Source organism: Phyllobates terribilis, unplaced genomic scaffold (genome assembly GCF_046119375.1).
Source record: "Phyllobates terribilis strain yellow unplaced genomic scaffold, ASM4611937v1 Scaffold_8__6_contigs__length_399053987, whole genome shotgun sequence".
Classification (NCBI taxonomy): domain Eukaryota; kingdom Metazoa; phylum Chordata; class Amphibia; order Anura; family Dendrobatidae; genus Phyllobates; species Phyllobates terribilis.
The window spans coordinates 167,994,035-168,011,035 of record NW_027362768.1 but is presented as its reverse complement, the minus strand read 5'-3'; the positions used below and the strand labels follow the sequence as shown (position 1 = coordinate 168,011,035).

The 17,001-nt window shown below is 51.7% G+C and overlaps 1 protein-coding gene across 1 annotated transcript in view; it reads left to right on the top strand.

Annotated features, from left to right (window-relative positions):
* Positions 1 to 17,001, top strand: part of LOC141157717 (uncharacterized) — a 99,170-nt gene that overhangs the window by 44,097 nt on the left and 38,072 nt on the right. The gene's annotated exons all lie outside the window — the stretch shown is intronic.

Sequence of the window (17,001 nt, the reverse complement as noted above, 5' to 3'; positions counted from 1 at the left end):
GCCCCAATTGGAGCTATATCAGGTCATGGAAATTGCAGGCAGGTAGTGATGAGCGAGCATGCTCGCTACTGCTCGGTGCTCGCCCGAGCATCTCACTGCTCGAGAAGCTCGGCGCTCGCCGAGTATTTCTGGGTTGCTCGGGCGGGAGCTCGGGTCCCCTCCCTGCATGCTTGGCGCTCTTTAGAGCGCCAATCAACATGCAGGGATTGCCTGTCACTCACTGTAATGCCATAGCCATGTTGGTTGTGGTATTACAGTGATTGGCTGGCCGCACAGCGTCATCAGGTCTATATCAGACCTAGCACCGCCATGCTCGTCACAGTCACTCCGGAATCAGACAGTGTAGGGAGAGGTGCTGCTGAGCTAGGGAGAGATTTGCTTGTTTCTAGTTAGTGTAGGTGAACCAAACTATATTAGAGACACATCCATCTCAACTAGCAGTCCTTCTGAGGACTAATCCATCTGCAGAGATATCAGGCAGGCAGTGGATATAGGCAGGCAGGCAGGGTATATAGCAGACTGCAGTGCATATAGCACAAGAGGCTCCATTCCAGTTCTGTCTGCTGTTAGATATTTCTAGAAATAGGCCCAGGTCTCAGGGGCCAGGAATAATTTTCTTTTGGATCTTAATCCTCATTATTTGCTTAAAAAGCAATCCAGAGAACACAGTTTTTCTGCGCCATTTGCTTGTTGGCACTGCAGAATACAGCCAGGTCCTTTCCATATTAGAGCGCTAAAAATCCAGCTATTTAAAACTGTGTTTTCTCTGTCACATGGATCACATATACGTTTTCAGAAAATACTGCCATTTCTGACCTCCATTAAAAATTAGTTTCAGTGTGGCTTAGGGGAGACCTCATAAACATGTATAAATACATCAGGGGGCAGTACAGAGATCTCTCCCATGACCTGTTTATACCAAGGATGGTGACTAAGATGAGGGGGCACACTATGCGTCTGGAGGAAAGGAGGTTCCTGCACCAGCATAGAAGGGGATTCTTTACGGTCAGAGCCGTGAGACTCTGGAAATCTCTGGGAGAGGAAGTGGTGATGTCCAACTCACTTAATGAGTTCAAGAGAGGCCTGGACGCCTTTCTTGAGAACAATAAAATTACATCTTATGCTTAGTGATAGTTAATTAATCCAGGGATTTAATCTGACTGCCAGATTGGAGTCGGGAAGTGAATTTTTGCTCAATGATGTAAATTGGCCTATACCGCATGTTTTTTTTTTGCCTTCCCCTGGATCAACGCTGCGGAATAGCTGCAGTGCACAAGAAATAGGCTGAACTGCATGGACGCTTGTCTTTTTTCAGCCTTATAAACTTTGTAACTATAAACTATGTAACTATGTAACTATGTGTCAGTGAAGCAATTGACACCAATTTGCTGTTCAAAATAGTTACCTACAGGCCAGGTATTTAAAACTGTGGTTTCTCCGTCACACGGATCACATATAAGTTCGCTCCAAATTCAGTCATTTGTAGTGAGCGATGAAGATATTGTCCTCTATTTAAAATGGGCAAGGCACTTGGCAAGGGATGGGGAATTATGTAGCGATGTCCAAATATTTGAGCAGCCACAGTCACATGAAGGCGACGGTGGGAAATTGTCACAAGAGGTGGACAATGATGAGACACAATTGCCAGAAAGTCAGGAGGAGGACCAGAGTGCGGAAGTGGAAGATGAGGTGGTGGATGATATAGTAACTGACCCAACCTGGCAGGAGGACATGCAGAGCGAGGACAGCAGCACACAAGGGGAGGGAGGCAGAGCACCCCAACAGGCAGGAAGTAGCAGTGTGGTGGCCGCAGAAAGAAGGCAGGCAACCATTCCCCCGTAACACCAACACGAAGGAAGTTGACAGGACAACTGTTAGGTCTTCCCGAGTCTGGTTGTTCTTTAAAGACTCTGCCGATAACCCCAAAAAGGCCATTTGCACCACCTGCCAGGCCAGCATTAGCAGGGGTGGCAAAACGACCAGCCTGACCACCACCAACATGATCAGGCACATGGCAGCAAAGCACCCGACTTTGTGGGCCGAGCCCCAGGGTCCAGGAACAGTGTCTGCGGGTGGCATCATTGCTTCTTCCGCTGTTGTGCATGCAAGCCAATCCTGTGTCCATGGTGCATGCAAAGATGCCTCCTGCCTTGCACCTGTCTTTGCACACTCTCAAGTAGCAGCATCAGGAAGCACGTCCACGTCCTTGTCCCAGCGCAGCGTTCAGTTGTCCATACCCCAGTCCTTTTAACGCAAGCGCAAATATGCAGCCAACGCCCCACGGGCCACACTACTAAATTCCCACATTTCACTACTGCTTGCGCTAGAAATGTTGCCTTTTAGGCTGGTGGAGACGGAAGCATTCCGCAACCTGATGGCAGCGGCTGTTCCTCGCTACTCGTCCCCAGCCGCCACTATTTCTCCCGGTGTGCTGTCCCCGCATTACACAAGCACGTGTCCCAAAACATTAGCCATGCCCTCAACAATGCAGTTACCGGGAAAGTCCACCTAACCACGGACATGTGGACAAGTGCTTGTGGGCAGGAATGGTACATCTCGCTGACGGCACACTGGGTTAACATAGTGGAAGCCGGGACCCAGTCGGACCTTGGGACGGAACACGTCCTCCCGACGCCAAGGATTGCGGGCCCTAGGTCAATCAGGGTTGCGCCAACAGTCTACAGCTCCTGCACCTCATCCTCCTCAGCCTCCATCTCTGAAATCACCACATCAGTCACAAGCTGGAACCACTGCAGCACTAGGCCAAGGGGGAACAGGCTGTGCTGAAGCTAATATGCTTAGGTGACAAACCGCACAATGCTGAAGTGTTGTGGACAGCTCTCAAAGAGCAGGCAGATCTTTGGCTCACACCGCTGAACCTACAGCCAGGCATGGTCATGTGTGACAATGGCCGGAACCTGACGGCGGCTCTGAGGCGAGGCAAGCTCACACACGTACCATGCCTGGCCCATGTGCTTAACCTCGTGGCTCAGCGGTTTCTCAAATCCTACCCGGAGCTGCTTGTTAAAGTACCCATTTTAGAAAGTCACCTACAGCTTCCGCCGCCCTTGCCGTGTTTCAGCAACGTTTGCAGCTTCCGGCTCACAGACTGGTATGTGATGTCCCCACGCATTGGAACTCTACACTGCAGATGTTGGGAAGGATTTGTGAGCAGAAGAGGGCAGTTGTTGAGTACCATCATCAACAAGGCCGTCAGTATTCAGTTCAGACTCCACACATAAGACCTCAGGAGTGGACATGTATGTCAGACATATGTACCATCCTCCAAAACTTTGAAGACTTCACCAAGATGGGGAGCGGTGATGACGCCATAATTAGCGTCACCATCCCACTTCTCTGTCTTCTGAAACGCTCTCTGCTCACAACCAAAGAGGATGCATTACAGGCGGAGCACGATGAGATGGAGCAAGGAACCATGCAGTGTGATTACACACAGCCCAGCCTCATCTCATCCCAACGTGGATTGGGTGACAATGAGGAAGAAGAGGAGGAGGATGAAGAACAGGAGCTAGTTTCATGCGATATAGACGGTACTACCTGCACAACTATCATACCGTCTGTTCAGCGTGGATGGCCAGAGGACAGAGAGGAAGAGGAGGAGGAGAGCATGGTCAGTCATCCTCTTGGTGAGGACACGGAAGTCTTGCCTCTTAGCAGTCTGGCACGCATGGCTGAGTTTATGTTACGCTGCCTTTCCCATGACCCTCGCATTCTCAAAATTTTGGGTGACAGTCATTACTAGTTGGTGACACTTCTAGACCCACGCTACAAGGAGAACTTTATATCTCTTATTCCTGAGGCGGACAGGTCTACAAAAATGGGGCAGTACCAGAAGGCCCTTGTTGCGGAATTATTAAAAAAATTCCTAAAAATCTAAAAACGCTGGCGGCAGAGGGCACACTTCGTTGGACAACCAAGGAGTACAGGCGAGAGAGACACAACTTCATTCCAGCAGAGGCAGGGGAACATTGTCAAAGTTCTGGGAGAAATTTCTCAGCCCCTCCCATCGCACAGTCCCTGAGGCGCGGGGTACTCTCACAAGGAGTGCAAAGTTTGGGAAGGTGCTGAGGGAGTACCTTGCCGACCGTACCAACGTCCTCCGTGATTCCTCTGTGACTTATAATTATTGGGTATCCAAGTTGGATACGTGGAATGAACTGGCTCTCTACGCCTTGGAGGTCCTGGCCTGCCCTGCAGCTAGCGTTTTATCAGAGCTAGTTTTTAGTGGCGCTGGTGGAATTATAACTGATAAGCGCATACGCCTGTCAACTGAAAATGCTGACCGGCTGACTCTTATAAAAATGAACAAGGGCTGGATTGGGCCAGACTTCTCAACACCACCGAATGATAGCAGCGTAAAATAAACTCAAATCCAGTGTCTTTTTTTGGGAGGTGTAGTCCCATGCACCTTTTCACACCCATACATGGGTATACGCTTCCTGATTTTGGCTATTTGCTCTTGTCCTCCTCCTTCTCCTCATCCTCATCCTTCACCACCATATCACCATGGTGATTGTGGTCCGTGAGGTAACGCCCACATAATTTTTTTAAAGGGTGTTTATGATGCCCGCAAAAATTTTTTTTATACAGTATGTTACTGTATACCCCCCAGGGGTAAATATTTGTCAGCCCAGTGCATGGGCATTACAAGTATAGGAGACCCGCTCCTTTCTAATGGGAACATTTTTTTATGAGGCCCTCTAAGTTTCTTCCAAGGGGCATTGCAGTGCCTCCCAATTTTTGGCAGCCCTTGCATTCACTGCATAGGCCAACACTATGGGAGTCCCACTTTCTTATAATGGGAACATTTATTCATGAGGTCCTGTACGTCTCTTCCATGGGGCATTGGAGTGCCTCCCAATTTTTGGCAGCCCTTGCATTCACTGCATAGGCCAACCCTATGGGAGACCCTCTCCTTTCTAATGGGAATTTGTCATTACAGTGGCCCTGCTCTATGTGTCTTTAAATTCTTAGTGGGATTTTTCCTAAATTTGGTCAGTCGTTGGACTCACTGCATATCCTATAACTGTATTGCAGACCCTCTCCTTTCTAATGAGAACATGTCGTACTCGTTACTGTGGCCCTGCTCTTTGTGTCTTTAAATTGTTAGTGGGGTTTTTACTAAACTTGGTCAGCCGTTGGAATCACTGCATACCCTGTAACTGTATAGCAGACCCTCTCCTTTCTAATGGGAACATGTCGTACTCATTACTGTGGCCCTGCCCTATATGTCTTTCAATTGTTAGTGGGGTTTTTCCTAAATTTGGTCAGCCATTGGACTCACTGCATACCCTATAACTATACAGCACACCCGCTCCTTTGTAATGGAAACATGTCATTACTGTGGCCCTGCTCTAAGTGTTTTTAACTTCTTAGTGTGGTTTTTCCCAAAGTTTGGTCAGCCGTTGCAGTCACAGCATGGGCATTACCACTATAGGAGACCCGCTCCTTTATAATGGGAATTTTTTTTTTTACTGAGGCCCTCCTCTATGTCTCTTCAAAGGGGTATTGGGTTGCGTCCGAATTTTTGGTAGCCCTTGCAGTCACTGCATAAGCAATAACAGTATAGGCAACCCACTTGTTAATAATGGAACAACAAAGCATAGCCGGCTGATAGCTCTCAAACAATAGCGAGGGCCGACTGCTGGCCTTTTAAGAATAGTAAGGGCCGCCTCATGGCCCTATAAAAATAGGCTTTGTGACTTTCAGAGTCCCTCCATCATAAATGAAACAGAATGTGTCTGATGATGTGTCACACGCCACATTGCCAGAAAAGGTTGTAAAATGTTAAATTGACATTTCCCGGTGAATGCCTTTCTCTTAAAAAATAACGTAAAAAACCCCCCAAACAGTAGGATCTTTCTTTAGTATAAAAAACAGAGTCGCCAATGTAACCTCAATGTAATCAAATTGTTCAGCTCCTGCACCTCCTCTCCATCTCCAAAATGACCACATCAGTCACAAGCTGAAAGCACTGCAGCACTGCCTTGGCCAAGCGGCAACAGGCTGTGCTGAAGATAACATGCTTAATGCTTAAGTGACAAACTGCCCAGCGCTGCAGAGTTGTTGAAAGCTGTAACACAGCACCCTGATCTGTGGCTCTCACCGCTGAACATACAGCCAGGCATGGTCGTGTGTGACAATGGGCAGAACCTGGTGACGGAGAAATGGCAGCCGGAGTAGATACAGTTTCCCTCTATGCCAGTCCTTTCACTGAGCTAAAGAATATGGCTGTGGTGAAATACAACTCCCACTGAGAAGCTGTTTCAGATTGAAAAACATTGGGCCCACCAGAGGATTTGATTCTGAGGGCTCACCTTTCTCCCCCGCTCAAGAGCCCCATAGCAGCTGCAAAGTTGGAGCTATCATGAACTCTCCTGATGTAGAAGCCAGGGCACACCAGAGGATTCTCTGGTGGGACCGTCCAACCCTGCCAAGAAGCAGTCCTGGCTAAGAAAAGTATGAGGGAAGGTTCCCGGACACTCTATGGCTGCTTTTTTACTGAGGTGGAAACCCACGCAAACACGGGGAGAACATACAAAATCCTTGCAGATGTTGTCCTTGCTGGTATTTGAACCCAGGATCCCAGCACTGCAAGTCTTCAGTGCTAACCACTGATACAATGTGCTTCCGTTCACCCTCTGATATCTAACAGGCTGGAGAAACTTGCACGTACTGCCACTCTATTTTCAGCTCCTTTGTGAGAAACTAATGTATTTGGGCAGCCACTCAGTCTACCAAATTAATTTCCTGAGAAGGAAATTGGGGATGGCTTCGCTACTGGTTCTGGGGGCAGAGCTAATACCATGGCGTCGTACCATAGTTTACTGGAAATATTCCAGGCTGGTAGGAGGCAAGCAGATTCCCACAGAAAAGTGCCAGCAGTAATTTTCAGGGACCTGCGCTTATAGAAGGCGGAGACAACACCGGGAGAAATAGTGCCGGCTGGGGGCCGAGTATGGACATGAGCCATGAGGTTGTGAAAAGCTTCTTCCTCCACAAGTCTAAAAGGCCACATTTCAAGTGCAAGCAGCTGCCCAGAAATATGGCAGTTTAGTATTGCGGCCTGTGGGTAAGACTCTGTAGTCATGAAATTAAATGCGCAAAGAAAGATGTTTGTGTGTCAAAGCACCACCGACAAGTGCGAGTTGATGTTGGACGGGCTGCCATTGCTTCTGCAACAAGCTGCATTAGAGGACTTCCTGGGAGAAATGACACCAGGAGTAGATACGGTTTCCCTCTATGCCAGTCCATTCACCGAGCTAAAGAATATGGCTGTGGTGAAATACAACTCTCAGCAAAAAAAGCTGTGGACTTGCTCCGTACCATCCCTGGCCACATTCACCTGTCCAGGTGTTTGTGGTTAGGCGGTCCTTCCCAGTAAGTTCACTGGGGAGGGCACAGGTAATGTTGTGGGACCCGTGCTTGTGGAAGGCGAAGACGATACCTGGAGAAATAGTGGCGGCTTGGGACCGAGTATGGACAGACGGCCACCGCCGGCATGAAGTTATGAAAAGCTTCCGCCTCCATGAGCCTAAAAGGCCACATTTCAAATGAAAGCAGCTTTAGAGGACTTCCTGGGAGAAATGACAGCTGGAGTAGATAAGGTTCCCCAAGTCCTTTCACTAAGCTAAACAATATGGCTGTGGTGAAATACAACTCAGCAAAAAAAGCTGAAGACTGGCTCCGTACCGTCCCTGGCCACATTCACTTGACCACTTGTTTGTGGGTAGGCGGTCCTTCCCAGTAAGTTCACTGGGGAGGTCACAGGTAATGTTGTGGGACCCGTGCTTGTGGAAGGCGGAGACGACACTGGGACAAATAGTGGCGGCTGGGGACCGAGTATGGATTCCCGGCCGCCACCGCCATAAGTTTGTGGACAGCTTCCGCCTCCACGAGCCTAAAAGGTGTAGCGTCGGCGTCCCTGCCCTCTGCTAGGCAGGGACGCTGTTCCCCTCACCTCTCTGCTCCGAGCCCGGCGTCCTCCTCCCGCTCTGCTGGCAGCGTGCGCTCCTTCCCGGCAACTGTGCTTAGGGCGCGCGCGCTCCCTCCCTCTTAAAGGGGCCGCGCGCGTCATCCTAAGGAGTCCCCGGCCAATGGCCGGAGGACTTCACCATATATAAGGCACCTCCTCCAAGATGGAGGTGCCCGAGCAATGTTGTTGCACTGTTCACTACTCTGCTTCAGCCCTCAGGTCCCGTTGCCAGTTACCTGCCTGATTCCTGCCAGAGTCCTGCCAGTTTGCTGTCTGTTTCCTGCCTGATACTCCTGCTACCTGCTTGCTAGCCTGAGGTCCGACGGTCTGCCTTCCTACTCCTGTCAGTCTGTCTATGGACCAGCTTGGCCGCTCACCTGGGAGCGCACATCTGCTACCTGCCTGCTAGCCCTCCTGGAGGCTCCGCCGTCACATGCTGTGACCACCTGCTATTCCAGAGACTCCTGCCCGCTCACCTGGGAGCGCTCCTCCGCTACCTGCCTGCTTGCCTACCTGGAGGCTCCGCCGTCACGTGCTGTGACCACCTGCTATTCCAGAGACTCCTGCCCGCTCACCTGGGAGCGCTCCTCCGCTACCTGCCTGCTTGCCTACCTGGAGGCTCCGCCGTCACGTGCTGTGACCACCTGCTATTCCAGAGACTCTTGCCCGCTCACCTGGGAGCGCTCATCTGCCTGTCTGTTGGTCTTCCTGGAGGCTCCGCCGTCACATGCTGTGACCACCCGATTATCCAGAGACTCTCGTCTGCTCACCTGGGAGCTCACGTCTATCATCTGCCGCCACAGGTCGTACCAATCCTTTACCCAGAGACTGCCCCGGTCACTTGCCGTGACCTCCTGCCCGTTCATCCAGAGACTGCCCCGGTCACTTGCCGTGACCTCCTGCCCGTTCATCCAGAGACTGCCCCGGTCACTTGCCGTGACCTCCTGCCCGTTCACCCAGAGACTGCCCCGGTCACTTGCCGTGACCTCCTGCCCGTTCATCCAGAGACTGCCCCGGTCACTTGCCGTGACCTCCTGCCCGTTCATCCAGAGACTGCCCCGGTCACTTGCCGTGACCTCCTGCCCGTTCATCCAGAGACTGCCCCGGTCACTTGCCGTGACCTCCTGTCCGTTCATTCAGAGACTGTCCCAGTCACCTGCTGTGACTGCCTGCCCGTCTACCCTGGTCGCCACCCGCTCCCTTACAAGGACCGCCCCCTTGTATAGTAGCTCAGAGGTTCCGCCTCCCAGACCCGTTACAGTTTGCTCGGGCCATGGAACCCGGTGGCACCCAAGCTCCCTCGCTCTCGGACCTCTGTCATGAACTGTCCCGTCAGAGGTCCCAACAGGAGTCCATCCTGGGTCACCTGCGGAATGTCAATTCTCGCCTGGACACTCTGACTGCTCCACCAGCAACCACCGCCAGTGCCATGACTCGCAACCCGGCAGCTCCGCTGCCCACCAATACCATGGTATCCTACCCCGGACCCCGGCTTTCTGCTCCTCCTCGCTTCGGAGGCGACTCCGCCCAGGCCCGGGGCTTCATAAATCAGTGCACCCTGCACTTTGAACTCCTGTCCCACCAGTTTAACTCCGACCGGGCCAAAATTGCCTTCATTATGTCCCATCTCACCGGGGAGGCCCTGGCCTGGCTAAATCCTCTATGGGAGAGAGGAGACCCCCTGGTGTCCGACTTGCCTGCCTTTCTCATGGCTTTCCGGAAAGTCTTCGACGAACCCGGACGGAAGACCTCATCCGCATCATCCCTGCTACGCCTCCGTCAGGGAAGTCTCACCGTGGGCCAATATGCCATACGGTTCCGTACCCTTGCCTCGGAGCTGGCCTGGGATAAAGACGCTCTGGTATCCGTCTTCTGGGAGGGTCTGTCCGGCCGTATTAAAGATGAACTTGCCGGTCGGGACATTCCTACCACTCTCGATGACCTAATAACTCTTGCCACCCGGATTGACCTACGGTTCCAGGAGCGTGCCAAAGAGGTCACCCGTGAGAGGAGGTTTCCACGTCTAGCTCCTACTTTTCAGAAATCCGTCTCTCCCCAGGTACACTCTCCTGAGCCTATGCAGGTCGACCAGACCAAGATGGTCAAAACCCGTCAGGACTTACGCCGTGCTGAAGGGAGCTGCTTCTACTGTGGCAGTAAGGAGCACCGGATCCGTACCTGCCCGGAGAGGTCGGGAAACGCCTGTGTCTAGGTTCGCTCAGAGAGGTCAACCTAGACAAGAATAAATCCTCTCCATCTCTGCTACTGTCAGTCTCTATTATCTGCGGGGAGAATCGTTATTTCGAACTAGCCCAACTTGACTCTGGAGCGGCCGGGAATCTTATCTCACAGTCCCTGGTAGAAAAATACCGCATTCCCACCAAACCTCTGGCTGTACCATTATCTGTCGCTGCTGTGGATGGGGGCCTCTTACCACGTCCCATCCAACTCATCAACGAATCCGTAACTCTGCAGGTGGGAATGCTGCATTCTGAAAGCATCTCTTTTCATGTTCTGCCTGGACTCTCTCACGCCCTCTTACTAGGTCTACCTTGGCTCCAGAGACATGCACCCGTGCTTGACTGGCAGACCGGAGAAGTCCTTCGCTGGGGACAGGACTGTCATAAGACTTGTTTGGTTCCTGTTCATCCCGTCCGTCCTTCTCCTACCCCAACTAATCTACCTGGACTTCCGATTCCCTATTGGTCATTTGCTGATGTCTTTAATAAAAAGGAGGCAGAGACATTACCCCCTCATAGACCATACGACTGTCCTATCGACCTGTTACCCGGTACTACTCCTCCCCGTGGGCGTATTTATCCATTGTCCGCTGCTGAGACCCGGTCGATGTCCGAATATATTGAGGAGAATTTGGCCAGGGGATTCATCTGGAAATCTACCTCCCCGGCGGGAGCAGGCTTCTTCTTCGTAAAAAAGAAGGACGGCTCTCTCTGTCCCTGTATAGACTATAGAGGCCTTAACCAGATCACGGTGAAGAATAAATACCCCCTTCCGCTCATTCCAGAATTATTTGATCGCCTGAGGGGGCCTAGAGTCTTCACCAAACTGGACCTCCGTGGGGCGTACAACCTGGTCCGTATCCGTCAAGGGGATGAATGGAAGACTGCATTCAACACCCGGGACGGCCACTATGAATATCTGGTAATGCCCTTTGGTCTCTGTAACGCTCCTGCCGTCTTTCAAGAGTTGGTCAATGACATCTTCCGGGACCTTCTCTACTCCTGCGTTGTGGTGTACCTGGACGACATCTTGGTCTTCTCTCCGGATCTCCAGACTCACCGGAGGGACGTTCGTCAGGTCCTGCTCAGGCTCAGGCAGAACCACCTCTTCGCTAAATATGAGAAGTGCCTCTTTGAGCAGACCTCGCTTCCGTTTTTGGGCTACATTATTTCTCAGACCGGCCTACGAATGGATCCAGAGAAACTGTCTGCCATCGAGAAATGGCCCCGACCGGAGGGGTTGAAGGCCATTCAGCGGTTCCTGGGCTTCGCCAACTACTACCGCCTCTTCATACCGCACTTCTCTTCCTGGACTGCCCCAATTTCCGCGCTCACCCGTAAGGGTACTAATCCCAAAGAGTGGCCGCCCGAAGCAGAGGAGGCCTTTCTTTCCTTAAAACAGGCCTTCTCTTCCGCCCCGGTGCTGCATCGTCCGGACGGCAACAAGCAGTTCTTTCTGGAGGTTGACGCCTCCTCCTCTGGAGCCGGAGCTGTACTTACTCAAAAATCTTCTTCCGGGAGGATGGTAACTTGCGGCTTCTTCTCCAAACTCTTCTCCTCTTCTGAGCGCAATTATTCCATAGGAGACCGAGAGTTATTGGCCATCAAGCTGGCATTGGAGGAGTGGCGTTACCTGCTCGAGGGGGCTCTTCATCCGGTAATAATTTACACTGACCACAAGAACTTGGCTTATCTCCAGCATGCCCAGAGACTTAATCCGCGCCAAGCCCGGTGGTCCTTGTTTTTTGCTCGCTTTGATTTTGTTCTACATTTTCGCCCGGCTGACAAGAACATCAAAGCAGACGCCTTGTCCCGATCCTTTCTGGTATCTGATCTCGAGGAAGAACCTAAACATATCATCGATCCCGCCAGAGTAATGCAGGTGGCTCCCGTGAGTCTAAATCGTCTCCCTCCCGGTAAGACGTTCGTATCGGTACCTGATCGGGAGAAGATCCTACACTGGGGTCATTCGTCTAAACTAGCTGGCCACGCCGGTCAGAAAAAGACCCTCCAGCTTATTTCCCGGCACTACTGGTGGCCTAACCTGCGCAAGGATGTAATAGACTTTGTTTCTGCCTGTGTGTCCTGTGCCCGCAACAAAGTTCCGAGACACCTGCCAGCCGGTCGCCTTCTTCCTCTGCCAGTACCTGCTGCCCCCTGGCAGCATATAGCGATGGAATTCATAACTGATCTTCCCGTCTCTGCCGGTTGTACGGTCATTTGGGTGGTCGCTGACCGCTTTTCCAAGATGGCTCACTTCATTCCCCTGCCAGGCCTCCCGTCTGCACCCGAGCTGGCTAAAGACTTTATCCGCCACATCTTCCGTCTTCATGGCCTGCCCCGTCACATCGTGTCGGATCGTGGGGTACAGTTCACTTCCCGTTTCTGGAGAGCCACTTGTAAATTGCTAGACGTCACCCTGGACTTCTCCTCCGCTTACCACCCACAGTCTAATGGTCAAGTGGAGCGGATCAATCAGATCCTGACCAGTTACCTCCGGCACTTCGTTAATGCCCACCATTCTGACTGGGTGGATCTCCTGCCATGGGCCGAATTCTCGTACAACAATCACGAGAGCGAATCTTCCTCCAAATCCCCGTTTTTTGTAGTCTTCGGTCAGCATCCTCGGATCCCGTTTCCCGTCTCCACCTCGGTGGACAATCCGGCTGCGGAATCTCTTGTTAACAAATTTTCCTCCACATGGGAGAGTACCCGGTCCGCACTCCTTCTGTCATCCGAGCGTATGAAAAGACATGCTGACAAAAAACGTCTGGATCCTCCTCAATTCCGTCCAGGGGATAAGGTCTGGCTCTCGTCCAAGTATGTCCGGCTCAAGATTCCTTCCTATAAGTTAGGGCCTCGGTTCATCGGTCCTCTGGAGGTCATCAGTCAGATCAACCCGGTGGCCTATAAATTGAAACTCCCGGCCAACTTGCGGATCCCTAACTCCTTCCATGTATCTCTCCTCAAACCTGTGGTACTTAACTCTTTTTCCAAGTCTACAGGTACGCCTCCTGCTCCGGTTTCCGCTGAAAACGAATTTGAGGTAGAGAACATTCTGGCCACCAAAAGGGTAAGAGGGAAGACCTTTTTTCTAGTAGATTGGAAGGGGTTTGGTCCTGAAGAGAGAACGAGGGAGCCCCGGGAGAACATCCATGCCCCTCTCATCCTTGCTAAATTTCTGTCTGGCCTAAAAAAGGGGGGGCCTAAAGGGGGGGGTACTGTAGCGTCGGCAGGGACGCTGTTCCCCTCACCTCTCTGCTCCGAGCCCGGCGTCCTCCTCCCGCTCTGCTGGCAGCGCGCGCTCCTTCCCGGCCACTGTGCTTAGGGCGCGCGCGCGCTCCCTCCCTCTTAAAGGGGCCGCGCGCGTCATCCTAAGGAGTCCCCGGCCAATGGCCGGAGGACTTCACCATATATAAGGCACCTCCTCCAAGATGGAGGTGCCCGAGCAATGTTGTTGCACTGTTCACTACTCTGCTTCAGCCCTCAGGTCCCGTTGCCAGTTACCTGCCTGATTCCTGCCAGAGTCCTGCCAGTTTGCTGTCTGTTTCCTGCCTGATACTCCTGCTACCTGCTTGCTAGCCTGAGGTCCGACGGTCTGCCTTCCTACTCCTGTCAGTCTGTCTATGGACCAGCTTGGCCGCTCACCTGGGAGCGCACATCTGCTACCTGCCTGCTAGCCCTCCTGGAGGCTCCGCCGTCACATGCTGTGACCACCTGCTATTCCAGAGACTCCTGCCCGCTCACCTGGGAGCGCTCCTCCGCTACCTGCCTGCTTGCCTACCTGGAGGCTCCGCCGTCACGTGCTGTGACCACCTGCTATTCCAGAGACTCCTGCCCGCTCACCTGGGAGCGCTCCTCCGCTACCTGCCTGCTTGCCTACCTGGAGGCTCCGCCGTCACGTGCTGTGACCACCTGCTATTCCAGAGACTCTTGCCCGCTCACCTGGGAGCGCTCATCTGCCTGTCTGTTGGTCTTCCTGGAGGCTCCGCCGTCACATGCTGTGACCACCCGATTATCCAGAGACTCTCGCCTGCTCACCTGGGAGCTCAGGTCTATCATTTGCCGCCACAGGTCGTACCAATCCTTTACCCAGAGACTGCCCCGGTCACTTGCCGTGACCTCCTGCCCGTTCATCCAGAGACTGCCCCAGTCACTTGCCGTGACCTCCTGCCCGTTCATCCAGAGACTGCCCCGGTCACTTGCCGTGACCTCCTGCCCGTTCACCCAGAGACTGCCCCGGTCACTTGCCGTGACCTCCTGCCCGTTCATCTAGAGACTGCCCCGGTCACTTGCCGTGACCTCCTGCCCGTTCATCCAGAGATTGCCCCGGTCACTTGCCGTGACCTCCTGCCCGTTCATCCAGAGACTGCCCCGGTCACTTGCCGTGACCTCCTGTCCGTTCATTCAGAGACTGTCCCAGTCACCTGCTGTGACTGCCTGCCCGTCTACCCTGGTCGCCACCCGCTCCCTTACAAGGACCGCCCCCTTGTATAGTAGCTCAGAGGTTCCGCCTCCCAGACCCGTTACAAAAGGCCACATTTCAAGTGCAAGTAGTTGTCAAAAATTTGGCAGTATAGTTTTGCAGCCTGTGGGTGGGTGGGTGGCTGGCTGCATACTTGCGCTTGCATTCCAAGGAATGGGGTAGGGACACCTGAATGCTGCACAGGGTCAAGGACGTGGACGGTCATTGTTGCAAGTCTGCAAGAACAGTTGCATGGCGGGAGGCATCTTTGCATGTGCCAAGGATCACTTATCGTTTGCACACTTTTAGGCAGTGACCTGGGAGTCAAAGATGCTTCCAGAAGTCTTCCACATGCTGTTCCCATGTCTTTTCAGGACTGTATGCATGTGTCTGATGATATCTCACACACCACATGGCCAGATAAGGTTGTAAAATGTTAAAATGACATTTCCCAGTGAATGCATTTGTCTTGGTTGAAAGCAATGCAATAGTGCAAAACCGCATCAAAAATGCTACGTGTGAACATAGCCCAAGTTGTGGAGGAGTATTTTTGGTTTTGGTTATTTTTTTTGCCTCATATACAAGTCATTACCCTGGAAAGGATGTTCCTTAGCATATTTCCCAGGAAAATCCATTTTGGTTTCGTTTTTGTATGTTTTATTGTGAGTCCATAAAAGTGGCGTAATACTCTGACCACGTTACTGACAGCAGTGATCTGGGAGTCAGAGATGCTTCCAGGGGTCTTCCCCATGCTGTTCCCATGTCATTTGAGCACTGTTCCCATCGATTGGGCAATTTTTAGGCCCTCTGCAGACCGCCTCAGGGAGCCGCCTGAAAAATGCTCGAGTTTCCCATAGACTTACATTGGGCTCATTGCTCGGGTCGAGCACCCGAGTATTCCAATGTGCTCGACACGAGCACCCGAACATTTTAGTGCTCGCCCATCACTACAGGCAGGTGTCAGCCGTATAAGTGTATGTTCAAACAGAGGTTTTTTACTTGGATTATTCTGGCTGCAAAACCACATTAAAAAATGGAGAGGTCTCGAAATGTTACAGCAGGTATAAACACTAATTTCCATCCCTTCAGCATCTCTGCTGGTCCACGGGTTTACTTAAAAGCCTGGGAACCTCAACATTGGACTCAACTTTGGTTTTGTCTGTTTAAAGAGGTTGTCCACTACTATACAAAATGCCCATATGTATTCAAACGGAAATACGTTTTGTTTATAATTACCATCTGTTGTGATTGTTGACTGTGAGCGGCGCTATTGCTGACCGCTCACCAGGCATCACATGACCCCCGGATGCAGCCGGCTCTGACATCCACTGATGCCACGTCAAGTTCTGGCTGCAGCCAGGCGTGACCCAGTGACGCGCGCCCCCTGATTGATGTGAGGTGAAACCCCGTACACAGCCCATCACAGCCCAGCATCCAGCGCACACTTTCTTTCTCCACTGCATTCATTGGGAAAGTATGCGGTGGATGCTGGGCTGTGACATGATGTGAAACCCTGCCCACAGCTCATCAATCGGGGGGGAGCGCGTCACTGGGTCACCCCAGGCTGTAGCCGGAACTTGACGTGACATCAGTGGATGTAGGAGCCGACTGCAGCCGGGGTCACGTGATGCCTGTGAGCAGTCAGCAATAGCGCCGCTCAACAATCACAACAGATGGTAATTACAAAAAAATCGATATTGGCTTTCTGTATAGTAGTGGACAACGTCTTTAATGGCAAGTGTGAACATGCTCCTACACGTTGCATGTATACCAACTTATACTCCAGTTCATTTCTTTTGGTTTTGCTTTAGTTTCTTGCAATCAGTACACACAAGGGCGCGGTCTCCCTTTCTTTGAGCTGGGCATTACGTTTATATAGCTGGGTGTCCATGGTTGGGCCCTGGTCTGCTCTGCCCTTATTCACATTCAGGTAATTTTTAACACATGGAAAGGTATTAATACTATAGGTTAGGGCTGTCCTGTTTGGGTACACCGATTGGGATGGCTTTTATGCTTTTTTTTTTAATGAAAAACAGCGTTTACTAAGTACCCTGTGTTATTTATATGCACTATTGCTTTTTACTTATTTACAGCTGGCTATATGTTCTTTTTGTTTCTATCTTAGATTGTGTCTGTTTACTGGCCAGTGTGAACACGCTCCTACACGTTGCATGTATACTAACTTATACTACATTTCATTTCTTTTGGTTATGTATGTGTATTAGTGATGAGCACAAGTGCTCGTTACTCAAGTTTGCCGAGGGTGCTCAGGTATGCACCCAGTATCGCGAATGCTCGAG